Source organism: Phacochoerus africanus, chromosome 9 (genome assembly GCF_016906955.1).
Source record: "Phacochoerus africanus isolate WHEZ1 chromosome 9, ROS_Pafr_v1, whole genome shotgun sequence".
Classification (NCBI taxonomy): Eukaryota; Metazoa; Chordata; class Mammalia; order Artiodactyla; family Suidae; genus Phacochoerus; species Phacochoerus africanus.
The window spans coordinates 17922541-17929223 of record NC_062552.1 but is presented as its reverse complement, the minus strand read 5'-3'; positions in this window follow the sequence as shown (position 1 = coordinate 17929223).

The window sequence follows — 6683 nt, the reverse complement described above, 5'->3', positions numbered from 1 at the left end:
AGGGAAACAAATAATATTGCTTAACATTTCAGCATACCTGGGCATGATAAAACATACCTGGATGCAGGACAAGCTTTGTGGATCTATTAGGCATTTGATAGTATGTATTTAAATCTTTGATATAATAGGCTTACTATCTAAGTGAGATATTTTACTTGTCTTCTCAGAGAGTATAAACTCAGGGGAATTGAGATATATACATACATACACACATGCAAACACACAGACATGTTGTAAAATTTAGTATGCAGCCGCTACACCCTTATAGCACTTGGTGTGCATAAGTGGCAGAGTATGTATCACTTTAGGCTTGTGTGAAGAGGCAAGATATCATTGGGACTGTCCTTTTAACTGGGCCTTGAAAAAGTCTACTTTAGCAGAGGGTTAAAGACACAGGTTTTCATGGGTACTCCTTACCTAATGAAACTGACAGGGCAGTCATCTTCCTTTACAAGGTACTTGTCCTATGCCTTGTTTGAAAAATCATTTTGACTTTGCATAAAGAGGAAGGATTTTATGTTGCTGTCTATTTTGCCACATGTTTAAGTGGCTTTGAGACATCTCATATCAATAACAACAAAGAACAAGGACGACACCAACAGTTGGTATGACTGAGTACAAGCCTAGCTGACTATATCAATGAGAATGGCTCAAGAATGTGACTAACTAGAACCTCATCTGAGACAACAGGAGCAGACTGTCCTTCAAGATCCAAAGAGGCCCAGGACTAGGGGTCAACCATGTGCTAAATTAGTCAGTTCCAATTCCCTAAACTCAGGTACAAAATGTCAGAGAAGTTGCAGGAAGACGGGGAAGAGGGGTGTCAAATTTGCTGACAAAGCAGAAGTCAGCCCCAACACCGTAAATCAACTATACTTTAACAACAACAACAGGAATCATTTCCGTGGCAGCCAAGAGAATGTTGTTGATACCATACAGGTTTCCACCTCACTCACGCAAAGAAAATGCTCAGTCAATTCTGGTTGACTTTGAGGGATGTTACACTGATCTCTATAACATAGAATTTTGCATCCCTAGGAATAGGCCGTTAAGAGAGACATACAATATTTTAATCATATTCAGACACAGCTAAAGGTCAATCATCTCTCATTTCCCTGGCTTTTGATGAGATGAAGGTTTAAGGGCAAACACTGATAGAGTCTCAAAAATAAAATTAAGAAATGTCCTTTGTTAAAGATCAAAGAGGAAATCAATAAAATAGAGATTCAAAAAACAATAGAAAAAAATAACAAAACCAAGAGCTGGTTCTTTGAAAAGGTAAACAAAATAGACAAACCTCTGGCTAGACTCACTAAGAAGAGGAGAGAAAGAACCCAAATAAACAAAATAAGACATGAAAAAGGAGAAATCACAATGGATACGGCAGAAATACAAAAAACCATGTGAGAATACTATGAACAATTATATGCCAACAAATTTGACAATCTGGAAGAAATGGACATCTTTCTAGAGTCTTACAGCCTGCCAAAACTGAATCACAAAGAAATAAACCAACTGAACAGACTGATCACTAGAAGTGAAATTGAATACGTCATAAAAACACTCCCTACAAATAAAAGTCTGGGACCAGATGGCTTCACAGTTGAATTCTACCAAACATCCAAAGAGGAACTGGTGCCCAAACTCCTTAAAATTTTTCAAAAGGTTGAAAAAGAAGGAACACTCTCAAAGACATTCTATGATGCCACCATCACCCTAATTGTAAAATCAAAGAACCACCAAAAAAGAAAACTATTGACCAATATTTTTGATTAATATAGATGCAAAAATTCTCAGCAAAATTTTAGCCAACTGAATCCAACAACATATCAAAAAGATCATACACCATGACCAGGTGAGATTCATCCCAGGTTCGCAAGGATGGTTCAACATATGCAAATCAATCAACATCATACACCACATTAATAAAAGTCAAAAACCACATGATCATCTCAATAGATGCAGAAAAAGCACTTGACAAAGTTCAACATCCATTGTTGATAAAAATGCTTACCAAAGTGGGTATAGAGGGAACATATCTTCACATAATCAAAGTCATTTATGACAAACCCACAGCAAATATAATACTCAATGGAGAAAAATTGAAAGCCTTCCCACTAAAATCCGGAACAAGACAGGGATACCCACTCTCACCATTGCTATTCAACATAGTACTGGAAGTCCTAGCCACAGCAATCAGACAAACAAAAGAAAAAAGAAATAAAATCTACCCAAATAGGAAGAAAAGAGGTAAAACTGTCACTGTATGCAGATAACATGATACTATACATAGAAAACCCTAAGGACTCCACCCAAAAATTACTTGAACTGATCAACAAATTCAGCAAAGTAGCAGGATATAAGATCAACATTCAGAAATCTGTCACATTTCTGTATACTAACAATGAAATATTAGAAAAGGAATATAGAAATACAATATCTTTTAAAATCGCACCCCCCAAAAATCAAACACTTGGGAATACACCTGATGAAGGAGGTAAAAGACTATAAAACTATAAAACATTAATCAAGGAAATTAAAGAAGATGTAAAGAAATGGAAAGATAGTCCACGCTCCTGGACAGGAAAAATTAATATTGTAAAAATGGCCATACCACCCAAAGCAATCTACAGATTCAATGCAATCCCTATCAAATTACCCATGACATTTTTCACAGAACTAGAACAAACAATCCAAAAACTCATATGGAACCACAAAAAACCCAGAGTTGCCAAAGTAATCCTGAGAAACAAAAACCAATCAGGAGGCATAACTCTTCCAGACCTCAAGCAATATTACAAAGCCACAGTCACCAAGACAGTATGGTACTGGTACCAAAACAGACATGCAGACCAATGGAACAGAACAGAGAACCCACAAATAAACCCTGACACCTATGGTCAATTAATCTTTGACAAAAGAGGCAAGAACGTAAAATGGGAAAAAGACAGTCTATTCAGCAAGTACTGCTGGGAAACCTGGACAGCTGCATGCAAAGCAATGAAACTAGAACACACCCTCACACCATGCATGAAAATAAACTCAAAATGGCTTAAAGACTTAAGTATAAGACAAGACACCATCAAACTCCTGGAAGAGAACACAGGCAAAACGTTCTCTGACATCAACCTTACGAAGGTTTTCTCAGGTCAGTCTTCCAAAGCAACAGAAATCAAAGTAAAAATAAACCAATGGGACCTAATCAAACTGACAAGTTTTTGCACAGCAAAAGAAACCAAAAAGAAAGCAAAAAGACAGCTTACAGAATGGGAGAAAATAATTTCAAATGATGCAACTGACAAGGGCTTAATCTCTACAATATACAAGCAACTTATACAACTCCACAGCAAAAAAGCCAACAACCCAATGGAAAAATGGGCAAAAGACCTGAATAGACATTTCTCCAAGGAAGATATACAGATGGCCAATAAGAACATGACAAAATGCTAACATCACTGATTATTAGAGAAATGCAAATCAAAACTACCATGAGATACCACCTCACACCAGTCAGAATGGCCATCATTAATAAGTCCACAAATAACAAGTGCTGGAGATGGTGTGGAGAAAAGGGAACCCTCCTGAACTGTTGGTGGGAATGTAAGCTGGTACAACCACTATGCAGAACAGTATGGAGGTACCTTAGAAATCTATCCATAGAACTACCATATGACCCAGCAATCCCACCCTTGGCCATACATCCAGAAAAAACTTTCCTTAAAAAAGACACATGCACCTGCATATTCATTGCAGCTCTATTCACAATAGCCAAGACATGGAAACAACCCAAATGTCCATTAACAGATGACTGGATTAGGAAGATGTGGTATATATACACAATGGAATACTACTCAGTCATAAAAAAGAACAAAATAGGAGTTCCCATCGTGGTGCAGTGGTTAACGAATCTGCCTAGGAACCATGAGGTTGCAGGTTCGGTCCCTGCCCTTGCTCAGTGGGTTAACGATCCGGTGTTGCCGTGAGCTGTGGTGTAGGTCGCAGACTCGGCTCGGATCCAGTGTTGCTGTGGCTCTGGCGTAGGCCAGTGGCTACATCTTCGATTCAACCCCTAGCCTGGGAACCTCCATGTGCCATGGGAGCGGCCCAAGAAATAGCAAAAAGACAAAAAAAAAAAAAAGAACAAAATAATGCCATTTGCAGCAACATGGATGGAACTACAGACTCTCATACTAAGTGAGGTAAGTCAGAAAGGGAAAGACAAATGCTATATGATATCACTCATATCTGGTATCTAATATACAGCACAAATGAAACTTTACACAGAAAAGAAACTCACGGCCTTGGAAAATAGACTTGTGGTTGCACGGGGGGAGGGGGAGGGAGTGAGAGGGATTGGGAACTTGAGGTTAATGGGTGCAAACTATTGCTCTTAGAATGGATTAACAATGAGATTAACACTGAGAGCTATATCTAGATACTTATAACGCAGCACGACAATGGGAGAAAAAATTATGTATACATGTGTGTGCAACTGGGTCCCCATGCTGTACAGTGGGAAAAACAGTGTGTAGGGGGAAATAACAATAAAAAATAAATTTAAAAAAAAAGAAATATCCTTTTTCTTCAACACTATTAGTAGACTTCTGCACTAATAAATAATATCTCAATCAAGAAAAACTCATCAGATTATCTGGATCACTTTGCCATTGCTTCTCTTTTCCTTGTTCCCTTCATTTTCTTTACCCTGGAGAAGAATCATTGGCAGATGGCAAGTGGGGAAATGAGGAAGGATTCTACAGAAAATGCTCTAGTGCTACAAAAAAATCAATAATCTGATGTTTCTTTAACATAAACACTTTGCACAATTTATGAGGTATGTACTTTCAGGACAGCTCACTCCTTTTCTTGCTGGAGAAGTCTGTTTTCCATGAGGTTAAGAGCAGAAGCCAGATTGCCTTGATTTGCATGCTGGCCTCACTGCTTACTAGCAGCTGTGTGCCCCCATACAAAATTCATTCATCTTTCTGTGCTCCACGAAAATGAGGATAAGAACAGTACCTGCCAGGTAGTACTGTCATGAAGATTAAATAAATTCATATTTCTAAAGCAATTAGAAAAGTGTCAGACATATAGGATGTCTGTCCTGCCAGTTTCATTAGGTAAGGAGTACCTGAGTCTTCAAGGACTAAGGGAACATTAAGTGTTAAATAAAATCAATAAGGCTTCCTTATTTGGTTATTTGCCAGCTATTGGATTGGACAGTTACTCATAGAGTCTGGTTTACTTTATCCTGTTTTCTCCTATCCAACTGTCAATGTTTATAATATATATCAATCGGTCCAGTGAAAATTATGCTAAGGAATCTTATATTCTTCGTGTATCTCTGCAAGAACATTTTAATGATAATCCCTGCTATGATTTCCTTTAGCCCTCATTTTTATCACTCCAGTTCCATGGAACACAGCTCTTGCTATGGAATTAGAGGAATAAAAGAGCCCTGGAAAGGTCATTTTTTTTTTTTCTTTACCTCTGCCACCCACTTTCAAGCCAGACCACACACATAAATCATCTGAGACTTTTTCTTCATCACACTGTGGTTTCTATTCACATTTACTCTACCCCAAGGACATGATTTTGCTATAGGTAGGCAAATTCAGCACTAATGGCATTACCCTGTGTTTTCAGGGAAACTCCTGGGGGCAAAATAGCCCCATTAACATTGCAGTTTCACAGGAATCGTGCCACTGGTCAAGTTTAATTATGTCCTGTGCCATTACTGAAAACTCAGGAATCAACTTCTCACTCACAGTTCATGTTCAGATTGAATTATCTCATGGTAGATTTCTTAAACTACTTCTATGATGGCTCTATCCTCCCTTTTTTTAAAAAAATAAACAAACAATAACTCCAAGGTGAAAATGTACTATTTCATGGGTTCCCATTGTGGCACAGCAGGAAACGATTTCAACTAGTATCCACGAAGATGCGGGTTCAATCCCTAGCCTCGCTCAGTGGGTCAGGTATCTGGAGTTGCTATGAGTTGTGGTGTAGGTCACAGAAGTGGCTTGGATCCTGCTTTGTTGTTGCTGTGGTGTACGCCAGCAGCTGTAGCTCTGATTCGACCCCTAGCCTGGGAACTTTCATATGCTGTGGGTGGGGCCCTAATAAAGCAAAAAAAAAAAAAAAAAAACAGAAAAAGAAAGAAAGAAAATGTGCTAATTCAGTGTTATTAGGTCATGAGCTCTAATTAAACCCTGTGACTTCATGAGAAAAATACAGCTAGTTAATTCAATTTTTAAAAAATAAAAACAGTCATATAAGATTACAGTATATAAACTTGTTTGGAATGCTCATTATCAGTTGGTTGACTTAGTAACTATATAGGCAAAAAAAAAATCTCTGGTTTTAAAAAAAATCCTGACTATTCAAAAGACTGATCTGAGGTTGCTTATAGGCTTTTAAAGCATTATCTGTTCATCAGCTGATACATGCAAGATTAAGAAGAGAGAGGTGATGTGTTTTACTTTAGATAACCTTACAAATTCTTCTTGAGAAACCTTTCTGCTGTATTTGACATCTGCTGTACTTAAGAATATGTACATATATCGCCATGTAACCTTATGGGATTCTTCAAGAACCTCTGCCAATTTGCCACCTTATTCATATAGAATAGAAGGCAGGGCCTTCCCAGGTGTTGGACAATACAGTTCAATGCAAATGAT